Source organism: Balearica regulorum, chromosome 6 (assembly GCF_011004875.1).
Source record: "Balearica regulorum gibbericeps isolate bBalReg1 chromosome 6, bBalReg1.pri, whole genome shotgun sequence".
Lineage (NCBI taxonomy): Eukaryota > Metazoa > Chordata > Aves > Gruiformes > Gruidae > Balearica > Balearica regulorum.
This window is the reverse complement of record NC_046189.1, coordinates 17,118,278-17,132,485: the sequence shown is the minus strand read 5'-3', so window position 1 is coordinate 17,132,485 and position 14,208 is coordinate 17,118,278. Positions and strand designations below refer to the sequence as shown.

At 38.6% G+C, this 14,208-nt stretch overlaps 1 protein-coding gene across 4 annotated transcripts in view; it reads right to left on the bottom strand.

Annotated features, from left to right (window-relative positions):
- Positions 1-14,208, bottom strand: part of ZNF385B (zinc finger protein 385B) — a 136,407-nt gene that overhangs the window by 77,525 nt on the left and 44,674 nt on the right. Inside the window, exon 1 of one of the 4 annotated variants that reach the window (XM_075756517.1) lies at positions 10,362-10,420. The exons of 2 other annotated variants lie outside the window; for them this stretch is intronic. The gene's annotated coding sequence lies outside the window, so the exon portion shown is untranslated. Of the gene's footprint in view, positions 1-638; positions 869-10,361; positions 10,421-14,208 lie in introns of those variants that run through there. One more of the 4 variants, XM_075756516.1, reaches the window with a different exon arrangement.

The following is a 14,208-nucleotide window of genomic DNA, read 5'->3' as shown; positions in this document are numbered from 1 at the left end:
ATACAAGGAGCTCTTCACTTTTCAATGCAACTCATTCCATTAGAGAAAGTAAACCCGTTTCCTGTTGAATTTTAAAGCAGTATCTCATGTATAATTTATAAAAACTGCCAGTTGCATCAGCCTTACTTTTTCTGGTATGTTTTCTGCTTTAAAACATCACATGCAATACTTCAGCCATAGGTGCAGTATCTATTACTGGCTGGAAGTGACCCTGCACTGGCATCCATTTTGTTGCTATCAACAATCACTTAAGCATTACAGATTTTTTGGCTGACAACATCACCTACTGCTTTGTTGTTATGCTTAAAGTTGCCATGGAGACAAAAGAACAGCTGAATAGCAATTTTAATGCTTGACAAATACTTATTCTTTAGTAATAGGATGCTACTTGCCGGTATGGAGTCTCAGGGTTTAATGGAAGTTATTATAAATAGTAACTTTTGAATCAAAGCCTCACTCAAAAAAAAAAAGACGAGACAAAAAGGAGACTTGTAACTCCTCCTGCCCACCCTAGTTCTACTGGTAACGAACAGTGGCAGAGGAGACTCTCTGCTGCGGCACAAGAGATCAGCACTGCAGAAGTTGCCTCCAGCCCCATATCCTAAAGGATGCAACAGTCACTGCACCCAGATGCTTACCTTATTTTCTCTCCATGTGCCTCTAGGCTGCAAATAACCTCAAAATGGGAAGGAATAAGGAAGTTCCATGCTTCATCTTCCTCACCAACTCAGGTAAAGTGCTGCTCCATCCACAGAAACACAATGCAAACTAGGAAAAAAATATCAAGGATCCTCTCCTTGAATTTTTCCCTCTAGCCATATAGATCTGCTTTTTCTCTAGCACAAGCCATCCTACACAGAGTATGTGTAGAAGCTCAGACTAACAGCTGAATCCCACTGCTCTCTACTCCTAATCCATTAACTCACATTACAGTGTAACTTACAACTGATGGGAATTGCGGGCGCTCAGCCCTGGGATACTTGGCACCTTTCAGATTCCAGTCCTCGATGTTTAATTCCTTCCATCCCACTGCAGATCCTGCTCCCAAGCGGACAGAACGCATGGGATCAAAATGAGTATCACCTAAAGACTTTTCTATTGTAAATCCTGTTGTTGGCGAGCCAGGGGATTTCTAAAGATTATAAATAGCAGATTATCCCTGTTTCGTACAGCGGATCAGGGACAAAACGCAATAAAGCAGAGTCTTGTCCTGCAAAGCCAACCGGTAGGCAAAGCAAGCAGCTGTCAGGGACAGCTGAAGGAATATTTTCCTGTACAAGAGCCTTCCCTTCACCCTCCACTTAACACTGCTGCCCTTCTCCCAACGCCTCAGTGGCAGCAAGAACACAAAACCTATTCCCAGGGGTGCTGCCTGATCCTTCCCCAGCAGCAGAAGCAGCTTTAGCCCCTCAATTTCCTGCCCTGTGAACAGATCCTGACTTGCCTGTTCCCATTAGGTGCAGGATAATACAGTCGGGAGGAAACATTCTAGCACGACAGCAAGTGGTAAGGGATAATGCACAAGAGGAGGAGGAAGACTGAGATAAAGATGATTCTTCCTCCTCCTCAGCAGACCTCCCTGCTGAAAGACTCCTGCACGCCCTTTCCCAGTCACTGAACCGTCTCTGCCCTCCCTGCCTTTGCTCCCCACAGCCCTGACACCCCACTTGCGGCTCCTTTTACCTCTACAGCTTCCAACAACCCGGCCTCTGTGCCAAAATACATTTTGTTGACACTTCAGAAAGAACACTTCACACTGAGGATTATGATCTTTTACTCGTGTTGGACAAAATCTGCTTTTGCTAAGAAGCCTTGAATTGACTTTGCAGCTCACAGAAGCAAAAATATTAAATATTAATATATGAAAGAACAGGAAGGCTGTGACAGCGGAAGTCTGTTCCTCTAGCTTGGAAGTTTCCAGCTGAGTGAGAACACTCTATTGATAAGCTGAAATTAAACACACGGATTGATCCTAGTTTTACAAATTCTCTGAGCTATAGCAAAGGTGCTTAAAGTGGAAATAAAATTCTGAAAGAACACTACTATTTTGTTCTTTTGAGCAAGTACTTTTCTATTACTTGAGGGAGAAGAGACACAATGATGAAAGAAGTTTTTATTACAGTTATTTAATTCAGTATCTTAGGCAGCACTCATCTGCAATCCTAATGTCTAAGGGACATGGTGCCAATGATCAGAACAACAAAGAGAAGTAGTGAAAACGTAAGAGCAACTTCATCGAAAAAAGAGCAAGACAATATTTTAAATCAGCTCCTTGCCCACTCTCAGAAGTTTCATTATTCCAACCTCAGCTTTGCCTCAGCAGGTCCCACTCTAGAGCTGTCCAGTCACAGAGAGATTGTGTGTGCACAGCTCAAGCAAGTCAGCCGGGCAGATGCCCAGCAAGACAGGAACTCGTTCCAAAAAGAAAGTGCTCTCCTCTTATGGCACCTTATTCAGAGGCAGCAACAGCCCGTGTCAGGGATGCCCAACAACAACATGCAACCCGCCCTTTGGAAGAGCATCCATCAGAGCCAGCAGAGGCCTGGGACTCGGGCATCACCCCACCAACACCGCAGCAGCTGCAGGTTTCTGACAAGTCTGAGCCATCACGCTGGTCTCCAGCTACAGGCAGAAAAATGCAGTCTGGCACATCACTTCTGACAGCTCGCCAAGCTCAATTCCGCATCTCTCTAAAAATGAGGGATGAAAGGAGAAGATAAACCTGCTAACAAAATGATGATATTTCTGATCCTTGTGAACCCACAGTCAAGCCTGAATGGAAGGGAAAGAAGTCCACGCACCATGAAACTAGGTAAAACTCAAAGGGAAAAGGAAAACAGCTGAGTGGCAGTCTGGCAGTTTTATCAAATATGTTCGGAATTGTTCCCACTTTGGGAGAGAAAAATCTTCTCTAAAACACAATTTAAAGAAATGTGTGTGACGGGGCAAGAAATAAAAGGCTTCAATTGAAAAGGTTATATGGAAAGACCATTTTATGGGGGAAGACTTTTGGAAAGGATTGTTCAACGAAAAAAATTCCAGATGGAACTCGAAAAGAAATAAAGCAAGAAACTCATAACTTCAAGGACAAGTTGTATTTGAAGATTAACATGTATTCAGAAATTATGAGGAATATGAAAGGGTGTGCATTTAAAGCTTAATACCTATTCACGCAAATTCCTTGTGAGAGTCACTGTACTAGCATGTATGTGAAGTCTAGCATTTATGCACACCTGAGAAAAATCCAGACAGAACTTCTTCAGAGAAGGTATAAGTCTCTTTCACATGAGAACTAGATTAAAAAAAAAAAATTAATGCCCTGAGATAATTATAGACAGTTGACTTGCAGTGGTAGAGGTTTGCCTAGGATTTCAGCTCCTATATTTCTACTTTAAATATCTTAAAGGAGGAAGATATCAGGATAAACCGGGGGGCATGATGGAAAAGGGTACTGAGACTACTCAAGTGCAAAGGAAGAATTACATTTAAGATGAAGAGTAACTTGAGGTCAAACATATCAAGTTTTAGAAGGGATTCAATCAAATTATGAAAACAACGAATGACACAGAAACTGACAAACACACCCATAGAGCACGTAGCAACTTCTAGCAATAAACATGAAAAGCACAGACTTAACTGTTGTCTTGCTCTATTAGCTTAGTACTTCCTTGCTGCACCTTAGTCAGTGAGATGAGGGATTCCTCAGTGTGAAAGCGTAGGTACAGGAAGCCTTTCCCTCGAGGAGCTCGGCAGAGAGAAGCTGCATTCTCAGAGCAAGGGGCTCTGGGCAGAGCATGGAAGAGCTGTTACAGCCACCAGGCACCGTCCTTGTAACAACTCAAATTAAGAAACCTTGCTGCCCTTCCAGTAAGTCGTTTTGTTTCATCGTTTTGTTTCTTGTGGTGTGAACAATCATTCCAGATGCAATTTAATAGGAGCTTGTGTATTTTCTCAGAGGTCAGTACCAGGTACTTCATTATTTATGTTCATGTTTCCTTAGGGAATTAATCCTTAGGGTATCAGGGTTTTAAAATTCTGATGAAAGGTCTTAAAATTCCCCCTGGATTTGTATTCATAACTGACAGTATTATGTAATTTTTAAGTACTGAATGACTCACAATTGGATATAAAACACTGACTTTGCAGAAACTTTGCTATGCTTCTTAATATTTCTTACACTTTCCTTGCTCTAAGGGTCTAGGATTTCAGTCCCTGATGTTTGGATTTACAAGAAGCAACTCCTCTCTTCTACTTAGAGGTCTTTCCTTTGTTTAATTTTAAAAAGCAAAGATGGTGCTGAGATCCTCATTTTTGTTAGACTTGCATAGTTAAATCTCAAAGTATTTCTCAAACAGCTGTAACAGAAGGATTTGCCAAATCTTATAACTAGCCCTCCAACTATGAGAAAAATAAACCCCTAGGTTTACCAACTTAGCATGTTAATGTATCTGGATAAATCTTTCCTATTTAGACCAAGTGTTAGCAAGTTTTGTTTCTTCTGTGGTTCGTTTTTTCTGTAATCAGCTCACCCTCCCAGTCTACAAAAGCTGCTCGTTTCTTTTAACTCAAAGAGCTACTCAGATCCTGCTAATGTATTTTTGAAACATTAAGACTATTAATAGCTTAAGTATCACTACAGTATAGTAAGTCTTCACTTTTAATTTAATTGAATTCTTGAAGAGGAAGAAGAAGGGTTATGTAGTTGTTTTTGTTTGCTTGTTTGTTTTACCATTATTAAGTTGTAATAGGATCCCATCCCTTTCATTATCTGATACTATTTCTCAATGGCCAAACTTGAACAGGGACTCAAAAAGTAAAATGATACTGTTCATAACATCCCAAGAGCAAAGAGCTAAAACAGTAAACTGATACCATTTACAGCTGCTAGAAGTAAGCATTTGGCTTAAAGACCTTTCATGTAATCTAACAAATGTTTCTAAGCACCACATGAGTATGCCACTAGAAGTAACTACAAGGTTACTGCACAAAGAACAGCAATAACCAAATGGCAGAACACCAAATGTCACCTCTGTGAAGCTAGTGACCAGGACAGGAATCACAGATTAACTTCACTGCAGGGAAAGCACTCTTCAAAAGGCATCTATGAGTTGACTAGATATAGACAATTTTGGAATAAATTTTTAAATGAGGTTATTAAGACCCTTAAACGCAACCATAGAACACCATTCCTACTGCCATTACTAGGACTAATTTAAAAAGAAATCAGTATCTGTACCCCTCACTGCACCACAAATGTTTGGGGCATAAACACTGTAAGCAAAGAACGTCCCTTAGTTTGATACACTGGGGCATAATTAGGAACAATGGGATAGAAGAAGTGAATGGTATTCCTAAGGCTTAATATCAGAAAAAACAATATTCAAAACAGCCTATCCAATAAAGCAAAAGGAGAGCGTCCCATGGGAAAGACAGGAAAGCCGAATAGCTTAGGACTTCTAAAGAAAGATCAGAAAATAATGAAATTTGTGACTGCAGCCTATTTTCATGTGTTTCAATATCAGTTTCACTCGCATTGCAATTGTATTTTTAATATTAAAACTTATAAAATGTATTTTAAATGTGATAATTACCATAATTTTAAAATTTAAAGAGCGCAGAGCCACAGAGTAATTGTGTAGTCTCTAATGCTGCTGATCTTAAAGTATATCCTTTACTATTGAGTACGCCCAGTAAAAAGCTGATTGATTTTGTTCTACAGCTGGAGCTCTACTTAATCAGAAACCGCACATCACTCCTCACAGGCTCCTTTGCACTCGAGATGCAGAACCAAAATGAAAATGCCCCTGCTTCCATCATTTTACTTTTCATTTAAATTGGACAAAGACCAGATTTTGTGGATTGCTGAGGCTATTTCTATTCTCATGTATGCTCTTGTCCATTAGATTAATTCCGCTAGCCTCAGAGGATTCACACGGGTAAAAAAATAAAGACTGAGCAAACCAGCCACAAGACGCTTTGAGCTGAAGCATACGCCCCATGACAGACTGACCTGCGGTACGTGAGGCAAGTGATAGGCAATGGAGATGCTGATCAGGCTTTTGATTTTAAAGCATGTCAGAAATACAACATACCGCTTCAGAGGCCAACTCCTCATTCCACTGCAGTGAGCAGCAAAACTTTCAACAAAACCAGAATTACAAGCTAACAGTTTAAGAGTATCCTGTAAAACCTGGTCACTCACGTTTATAGCTTGGCACATACCATAAGCTATAAGAACACTGGGAAAGATAGATGGACATCATACTCCTTTACTTCCAAGTATCCCCTGTATCTTTACTGGCTGAATAGCTACCCTTTCAGTGCCATCGAAATCACGTAAGCATAGAAATTACTTTTTCAGTTAAACCATAGCTTTAAATACTTTGAATTCTCTCTTTTCATGTCTATAGCACCCTTAGTTTCCTATAGTTCTAAGCAAGCCTGGAGTAAAGTCTCTTCCCACCATTAGTGATATCCCTACTCTGATCTTGACTGTATCCCCACTACTTCTGTAATTCTCTACCACAACGCTCTCCCTACTTGCTCTGACATCTTTTCCTCCTTCAGTTTCAGACAGCACATTAAAAAAGTTGCAAATACTTTGCTCATACAATTTTCCTTCTCAGTCTCACTCATTAACTCACACTTACCCATAACTTGAAGTTTTAAAATATACATCTCCAAAATGGCCTCTCTTCCCAGGCATCCTAACTAACAAACGCTGTATTTACAGAGAAGCACTTTACCAAGTTATCTGTAGTTCTAGAGATTTGGAACTACCCAAGAGAAAATAGACAGGCTTTTGGATTAAACTAAATGAAGCTTCTTGGTTTTGCAAGAACATGTGAAGGAAGAGAGCAGGGATTTAAGAAGAGCTTTAGCTACAAACATTACCTTTCAGGACAGAATTCATTAATTCCTATGAGGTTTTTTTGTACTTACCAAAAATCTGAATAGCTATGCAATACATGTAGGGATGTTCAAATTAAGATCTTTGAACTATTGCTATTTCTTAAGGACTTGCAGCCTTCTTTTTATAAGTGAGTTTTGAAAGTTTATAAGAGAATGTCCTATAGTTAGATTAATATTCAGCCATTAAAAGGGACAAAAAAATCTGCTTTGTAGTCAGCCATGATTTACTCGTATACATAGTACTTTGGCTCTCTGTCAGAGACAACCTCACTTGCCCACAAGGCAGGGCTGCTTCCTTCTCCTGCTGTGCTGCTACCTGTCATTTCAGGAAGCTGGCAGCAGCTTTTCAAAGAACTTTTCAGAGCTATTTTTAGACCTATTATTGACATTTCTACCTAAGTTTCAGCTGTGCCACCACAACATGGTGACAGACATTAATATATGGTATCTCAAGTCACCAAAGAGCAGTTGTTAGTATTAACAAACTGATTAATTTTTACACAGGAGACAAAGCACATGAATCAAACTAAGAATAGTCCTAGAAGCTATTGCCAAACACAATCTCTAATCTACATAATACTCTTAAATTCAATCTTAAAAATGAATAAAATTTGGTTTTAATAGCATGGAACCTCCAAAATATTTTCAAACTCTTTAAAGGTGGAATTCTGGGAAAAACAACACTTTAGATGCTTTAGCTACTTTTCTGGGATTAAGAATTAGCTGTCTCTTCAGAATTCTTCTAATTTGATATCTACCCTTAAGACGTAGGCTACCAAAAAAAAAAAAAAAATCATAGAATGTAGAACAACACTGTATCTTTTCACATCTTTGTTTTAACGTAATCATTGGATGTTCTATTTTCCAAAGGAAAAGCTGGCCCTATGGCTGACTCAGTCTCTTGCCGTAACTAATTCTGTCCTCTAAGTCAAGTTTTGTGAAGGCCTCCTGATATATGCCACCAAGAACTACTTTCCTAAGAACTCTGTAGGACTGTGTCCCTAAGTAATCTTAAGTAACATAAAAGTAACTTCAGTCGCCAGAGCCTGGAATACCTATAATCCTATTTTAACAATTGTATATTATATACAAGGATATAATATATTTTGGTTTATTTATAACAATGAACAAAAAGTATTCTAAATTGAACACAACTATAGAAGTATATAAAAAGCTTAGGGTTTTTTAGGGGCAGTGTTTTGCTTAGGGGTTTTACTTTTATTCTTAGCCTTTTCTCAACCAATCAAACCAGGCTATTCTATAGGCTTATGACAGACACCATCCAAACTGTTAAGCAGTATGATGGTTTTGTGTATTATGGTAAAAGGTATGACTGCATGCTTTCCTGAGCAAGAACAAGAAATACAGGTAACAACGAGCAAGATACGGTAAGATGAACTTGAGCATTCTTTTGTGTCAGCAAATATCTTGATATTTAACAATGCATGTATTGTTGTAGAACAACAAAGAGGAAGAGTTCAAAAAGAAATTTTCTTTCCTCCATTCTGAAAGCTCTTTCTTCAGATTCCCCATAAAATCCAGAAAGAACAATCTGACTCTAGTCATCAGCTGTAGTACAAAGCACAATATCACCAAGGACGAACATTTTAGTTACTCTCTAAATAGCTGCTAAAAACAGAGGAAAAATTAAAAATTACTTCAGAATATAATTTAGCTACATATGAAAATCTCTCTTTTATCTAGTACCACACAAGCATGCCCATACAAGCAGGCTACTAAATAAGAAAACAATACTAAATTGGGCTCTGCATAGACATGAAGATCCCAGTTGGCCAACAGGTGGGTTTTGAAAATAACATACAGGAAGAACCTGTAAATGCTGGTGAGATGCCTCATTACTTATGGATAACTGCACTTATCACTGTTACATCCATCATTATGTCTTCAAATAAAGGAATCTGCTTTATCAAGGGAACAGTGGACGTTGGTTTGGATCTATGCCTGAAGGGTGTATACAGAAGTTCTTTGGAGAGCACTGCCCTTTGAAATGTGCAAGTCTGAGCTACATTTCTCTTTGGTAATAAATGTTGATGAAATTAGCTAATAAAACAGATATTTCAATCACAAAGGCTACAAAATTAAATTTTGTTTCATAGTATAAGTTGAACTTCACTGTCTGACTTGTATTACTGCAATAGGCAACACATTTAGAATAAAGTTTTCCTTGCCTAGTTTAAATTTTTATTATTGTTTTACATTTTGAGTCACTTCTGACACCAATTATAACTAAGTAGAGGGCATATATGCTTGAACAAAGCAAAACTGGTACCATTACCAGGTAACAAAAGCCCCATTAGGGCTACCTGATGCTGTCCGTTGTGAATAATTCTTAAAATTTTGGGGTAAATTCTTATGTTTCTGTTGACTGTTGATATTTGGAAGAATCTCCTAAGCCTGTCCATCTAATCCTTGATTTATTGATGTACCTTCTGAAGTGTTAAAAATCATCAGTTCTTACCCTCAGCTTTGCCCCAGAGAGATTTCAACAACCTACCAAAAACTCTGACCATTCTCAGAAAGGACCATGCTACTTCTAAATCCCCGTACCCTCAACCTTCACACACTTGGCCCCCTACAACCACTGGGGCAGTGACAAAGACCGCCAGGGTAGGAGAACAAAATATCCACTCTCAAAACAGAAATTTAGCAGTGTCTCTACTCCAGTTACCTCCTCTCCTTCCAACAGACAGGTCTCCTCCAGGTATACAAGGACAGGCAAGCCCTTCTCTCAACCAGTCTTTGCAGATAGCACATACAATTAGCCATCATTCCTACCCACAGAACTTAGGTAACAACAATGTTCTGAGTCCTCGCAAGAAGGATGTTGGAAACAAGAGGAACCAAGACAGGTTTATCTTCCTCTTACAACTCCTAGATTCAGAAACTTTTTGCTTGAATTGAAAATTGAACTGTTATTGTGAGATAATATTACTAGCCCTGAGATTAGAAAATAAGAAGAAATAGTAAGTATACTGTCCCCTGTCCCTTCTTGTCTTTTTCTAGTTGCACTGAGGTCAGTTGTGTTCTTGCTTCCCTTTGTCTATCTACCTGCAGTGAGGCAGAACTTCTCTTTAAAGGCACACAGGACAAACAGAAATAAACATCATAGCAAAGAATTACAGGAAGATAGAAGTAAATCATACATAAAGAAACTCCTTATCTATGCAAAGACAACCTGCATCAGGATCAGATTTTCCCTCGACTAATCTTCTTTAGAGTCTCACAAAAATGCTAATGAAAGACCTGATCAAAATCCCAGAAATTAAAGCAGGAGAAAACTGTTCCAAATATAACATACTTCTAAACAATCCCTTGTTTTAATTGCACAACTCCGAATCTTGGCCAACAAGGTTCCCCAGAACTCAAGCCAAACCCATCCCCAACCATACACGTCTCACTAAAAAGAAAGTTGTTCAAATAGATCCTACCTTCTTCTACCAGTTAAACCATGTTCTGTAGGAGAGAGTACTGCTTGTCTCTGTGTCCATTACCCTATTGATTGTTGTGTAAATATTAGGCTTCCTGCTTGTGGAGAAACTACTGCAAAGTTTCTTTCAGTTCTGTTTGCACATTTCAAACTTGTGTGTGGTTTAGAACAAGGAAGTTTATGTAATGTTCCCAAGAAAGTGCAGTACATCATGGCTCATTTTAATTCAGGTATGAATACATGACACAGATGAATTCACAAAACACTCCTTTCATCTGAAATTTAAATAGTAACCCTTTTTCTCCTGAAGGTTTACGCAGTTTTAAGTGATGAAATTATTATATTTTCCTGTTTCTTTAAAGCAGTACTGGATAGAAACAACTTAGGATGAATCTTTCCTCGATTTATACAAATACACCAACGACTATAAGGATATTTGAATAAGTCATTCCAAAAGATCTCAATGTTCTCTACAGCTATAGAATATGGTGATTTTAAATTTTTCTCAAAGCATTGTAGCATTAGACCATATAAAAGAATCTTTTCCCCAAAGGCCAAATTTTCAAGTACTGAACAAATCCAAATACCTGTTTGCAAAACCAAGAAATAGGTGTACGCATCTGGGATATTCACCTATCTAAATACACACTTAAGGCGCAAATTTTATTTGTGCACTGCCCATTAGCAGTGCCCATCACTGAAATTCTTGCTCACCTGTAAAGCCAGTTTCATCCTTCCTACAGAGAAAGCTTTTTAAATTACTATTATTAGGAAATATCATTGGGAAAGTGACAGCAAAGTACTTCTGTACTTCTGGATTACCCTTCTTAACCCAGACACCTCCCACAGGTTCAGAGTCCTGTTCAAACACCCCCTTTCCCAGACCCTTTCTCACCCCCTCATGCCCCTTTGACTCAGAGCCCTGTGCCTGCTTCCCTGAAAGCCACTGCCGCCAGCAAGGGTTAGACATTTTTCCTCATCTGGGCAGCATTTGTGTTGCTCAGCTCTTGCCAAAATTCATATCATCTTTGGTGCACAAGCTTCCAAGTTTGATTGGCTTTCCCCTCTCAACAGAGTACCTCTCTCAGCTTAACAGAGCTGCAAAAAGCAAGCAGTTTTGATGAGTTAAAACTGGGCTTTTTTTGGTTAGTTGGTTGGGTTTTGTTTGTTTGAGGGTTTGGTTGGTTTTTTGGGTTGGTTTTTTTTACACTTTCCAGATAGACAGAATTTTGTGTTTTCATAACATTTCAACTGTCCCCAAAGGCTCGACACCAATTTTTGGACTCTCACTTCTCTCAGCTTGCAAGCCATTTTGCCAGGACAGTGTCAGCTTGGGCTTGCTATCTGCCGGCCAAGAGCGGCGGACAGCTGATGCCTGGCCAGCACGGACTACCCATCGCCTATGCCTTGTCTCCCAGAAGTCAGGGGCAGCCCAAGATTTTTGGGCTGCCTGCGCTGCTGAGTAGCCATTTGCTGTGGACAATGCACAGCAGCCTGGCCCATTCTGTGGGCTGTCAGATAAGCCATGCTGGAAAACCAAAGATAAATGTGAATCTAGACATTACCGTGATAATGGTAGCACAGGGAAATTGTGGCTAGCAATGTTTAACTAAGCACCCTGAAGGCGGCATGGAAGGTGTGGACTGCTCCAAGTTCAGAGAGAATTAATACATTTCTAAATACAGAATGCTGAAATCACATAGCTGAGCAACAGGAACAACCAAATTGCCAGATTTCTCTCAGACTTCTCTGCTAAAACCTTCTACAGCGTGTACTTCTTTGCAACACAGCAAATTATCATGACTATGTCTGAATACACAAAATGACACAGAGAAGCAATGGTCTAGAAAAATCAGAAGGCATTACCTACCACAAAGAATTCAGCACCCAAGCTGTAAAACTATGATCATCAAACAAAACATAAGCGCAATGTCACAGACACATATACGGAGAGAAAGAGAACAAGGGATAAATGCTTATGAAATAGCTGTATCTGCAGTCCTGAAGCACCTACAAACATGCAACCTAATTTGCTGAAATCTGAATAATTTAACTAGACTAAGCTAAATATTGCATTAATCCTAAATTCTGCCTAACAAAAACATCTCCCCCGGCCATTTTCATGCCTTTAGAAAGTTAAAACAATGTGACAGTAACCAAAAATTATGGTCAATGGATACATATCTTTTTTAGTAAAAGAAGAGAGAGATAGAAGAGGTAGTTTTAAAAGCAATGGAATTTGCCACAGCCCAAGGATGATCATACTTACACAGAGGAGAGGGTATTTTATAACATTAAATTCACTGCCAATGAGCATTCTATTAGCATTTATTTCAACATCTGAAAAAACTATCAATGACGTTACTCCAGACAAGGTTGCCTTATATGAAAAAAATAAAAAAAATAAAAAATGTTTTCTACAAGCTATTCATCCAACTACAAACAGGACTTTGAGGATAGAAGCAGAGTATTTATGTTTTCGACCTAACAAGGCATCCTAAGAATGAAGGCATCCTAAGGAACTTTTTGAATGCATCATGCGCATTTTTAACGTTGCAGCTAAGCAGCACAGTGTAATCTGCAACATATTAACATTTCATAAGCTCAATAATTTGAAGTTGTTCTTTAAAACACAGCTAAAAGCATTCCCTATTTCAAATGCTATTAGTATTTATTGTTCTTGAAACTATTACATAACATGGTATCAGTCAACAGGACTTAGTGGCATAATGCTAAATGGAGATTAAAGACATACAATAATCAAGCATTAAATTTTTACAATGAACTATCAGTATGCTCATAAATAAGGAACAAATTTATTTTGATATTTAAGAAATACATTCTTCCAATGGGCTTACTAACAAGAATTTTCATTTATAGCCTTCCTTCAGAAAATGTCACGATTACCATCTGAACAGGGGAAAAAAAGATAAAGTTCAAATGCTGATTTTGGCATTTGTATTTCTCTGACGTAGTTTACCTAAAGATAAAAAGTATCTAAAAAAATAGATCACAAGCACAGCTCTAATATTTCCTAATTTGACTACTTAGTTCCTAAACCACAGCAGATGAGTACAGCTTTCACTAATGGATTGCTATTAAAAATAAATCAGCAAAACAGCGCATGTATTTCTCCTTCCATATAGCTGGAGCAAGCATACAGCGTTCTATTATGCAGCTAGTTGAAAGACAGATTTCAACCTCCACATGGAATTACTTACCCAGAAGCATGTTTCTCATCTACAGTTAGTTCAGCAGAATAGAAAGTTCTGTACAATAAATCTAGTGAAGGGAACGTTCTCACAAGCTCCTTTTTGACTTGGTGCAAGTTTTGAGTAGGGTTTGAACTCGAGCTGCTGAGAAATATGCCTTGCCCCATAAAGCTGCTGGGACACTTTACTTCATTCTCATTGGTGAATGATACCTCTTCAGACTATGTAGAAGTGATGCAGAGACAGGCAGTAGCTGGTGCGACCTTAATTTGAGGTAACAAAACCATAAAAAAAAAAAAATCAATACTTCACTAAACTTTTAAAGTTATATATTTTAATATATCTGCCCTGCAATTGGTTTTATACTAGTTGCCTATCTTTGACCAAGGGAAAAACTCCCTACAGAACTACTGTATTACTCTAAGTTATACAGTAATACAGTGTATCAAGGAAAATCTAAATGGTATGCTAAATTCAAGTTTTGCAAAAGCAAATGCCCCATCTTTCTACTGTGCTTGATTATATCCCAGCTGAATTTGTCTCCTCCGATACAAAAGGCTTCCTTTAAAGAAATACCAGCAGGGAGCTGGTTTGGGATTTTTTGTTTAGCTCAAAAGTCACCTACAAGACTACTGT